Source organism: Procambarus clarkii, chromosome 35, assembly GCF_040958095.1.
Source record: "Procambarus clarkii isolate CNS0578487 chromosome 35, FALCON_Pclarkii_2.0, whole genome shotgun sequence".
In the NCBI taxonomy this organism is placed as follows: domain Eukaryota; kingdom Metazoa; phylum Arthropoda; class Malacostraca; order Decapoda; family Cambaridae; genus Procambarus; species Procambarus clarkii.
In genome coordinates, this window is record NC_091184.1 from 9,993,064 (window position 1) to 9,995,534 (window position 2,471).

The 2,471-nt window shown below is 25.0% G+C and overlaps 1 long non-coding RNA gene across 1 annotated transcript in view; it reads right to left on the reverse strand.

Moving 5' to 3' along the window:
• The window catches only part of LOC138371218 (uncharacterized), a 5,083-nt gene extending 3,212 nt beyond the window's left edge, over positions 1-1,871 (reverse strand). The window contains exons 1-2 of the long non-coding RNA XR_011230342.1: positions 1,724-1,871; positions 921-1,027 (exon numbers count right to left, since the gene is read on the reverse strand). This is a non-coding gene — a long non-coding RNA (uncharacterized lncRNA). The remainder of the gene's footprint in view (positions 1-920; positions 1,028-1,723) is intronic.
• Between the last annotated feature and the right edge of the window lie 600 nt (positions 1,872-2,471).

The following is a 2,471-nucleotide window of genomic DNA, read 5'->3' on the forward strand; positions in this document are numbered from 1 at the left end:
ATATATATATATATATATATATATATATATATATATATATATATATATATATATATATATGTCGTACCTAGTAGCCAGAACTCGCTTCTCAGCCTACTATGCAAGGCCCGATTTGCCTAATAAGCCAAGTTTTCATGAATTAATTGTTTTTCGACTACCTAACCTACCTAACCTAACCTAACTTTCTCTACTACCTAACCTAACCTAACCTATAAAGATAGGTTAGGTTAGGTTAGGTAGGGTTGGTTAGGTTCGGTCATATATCTACGTTAATTTTAACTCCAATAAAAAAACATTAACCTCATACATAATGAAATGGGTAGCTTTATCATTTCATAAGAAAAAAATTATAGAAAATATATTAATTCAGGAAAACTTGGCTTATTAGGCAAATTTGGCCTTGCATAGTAGGCTGAGAAGTGCGTTCTGGCTACTAGGTACGACATATATATATATATATATATTTCAGATATGAATTAAAAAATTATTATACCCTAATTTACCCTAAACGTTTTAATGTAGGTAATTAAAAGATTATAAAAAAGTTTTTAGAAATGTTAATTATTTACGTTCTAAGGTTGTATATAAAAGTTCTCAAAAAACCTTTTCTAAACGTAATTATAAACGTGCTGAAAACAATGAAATGTCGTTTTTAGGATGTTTTAAAAACATGAAAATGTTTGCTGGGTAGGTACGACATATATATATATATATATATATATATATATATATATATATATATATATATATATATATATATTTATATATATATATATATATATATATATATATATATATATATATATATATATATATATATATATATATATATATATATATATATATATATATATATATATATATATATATATATATATCGGACAATTAGGAAAAAAAAAAAAAAAATTTAATTATTTTACCTTGTACCTAGATCCACCAGGCCTGTTTGGTGCATGTTTCAGTACTTGAGAAATCTGGAAGGTCACATCCTCCTCCTCAACTTGTGGATGTGCGTTGATAGATGATTCTGTAAAATTAAGTTATTTATATAATAATAAATTCAGTATAACAATAATATTCTGTAAAACTAAAAGTAATTTATACATCAATCAGATAAAACTCTCCAGAGATGGTGATACACAACATATAAAGGACAAGCTTCAGAACAAAATATGCATTTAGGAATAAGGTTTTGTACATGTAGGTAGCACATGAGAAAATAAGTGGAAGGTGATCAAGTTTATATTAACATGTTAATGGCTTTGTTAAGGCTTTGCAAGAATGAAAAAATATTAATAATATAATATCACCTACCAATTAATTGTACATCATTTATAAGTCAATTATTTGCATTATTATTATTCAATACTAATGATATAAAAATGCATTTTGTAATCTACTATTTATGCAAGTATTAAGCACAGGATCATGAAATAAACTGCACAATACTGTAATGGATAAACCAATTAAGTTTACATTTTCCTATAGCTAAGTCAGTCAGTTCTATTAGCAGCAGAGAACAATTATGCCCAACCTCTATTAAATGAAACAATCTTAAGAGCAAGTGATAGAAATATAATCATTTATGCTTGGGAAAATATTATGGAATGGTTCCAAATATGAAAAATATTAAGTTTTTTGGTTAAAATTTTTTAATTTAAAATTTAAATTTTTAAGTGAATTTTAAACTTTAAAAAAATTATTTAATTTTTTGGTTACTTACTTAAAATAACATTATATAGTTCTTGTTTTTGTAGAAATGCCAATTTCTTCTTTTGCCCTTCCAGACTGTATAGTGACCACAGGCCGTTTGTTCATATCTTCATTATTCTTCGAACTGTGGTTGCACAATCAGACCCACGTACACTGGTTAAAAGCATCACCTAAAAGCAACAACAAAAATGTAGTACACTGACGAATTTTGAATATATATATATATATATATATATATATATATATATATATATATATATATATATATATATATATATATATATATATATATATATATATATATATATATATATATATATATATATATATATATATATATAATATATATATATATATATATATATATATATATATATATATATATATATATATATATATATATATATATATATATATATATATATGTATGCCATATACATATATATGCTATGTTGTATGCTACAACTTGGCTGATAATAAAGCCATTCACAACTGCAGGCCTAATAAAAAAAGGAGGTGGCATAGCAATATCTTACAAAGATACCTTCATCTGCAATAGTGTCATTAGTAATAGAGACGACTATTGTGAATATACCTTTGCCAAGTTCTCCAGTAAATCCCTTAAATCCTCCTTGAACAAGAGGGTTTTTACTTGATCGAACCATATTCTTAACCTGCTGCAGGTAATTTTCAAATGGAAATGCTGAACATCTGTCCAAACTACCAAACTCTTTGGCATCAGAGGATATGTGTGTTAG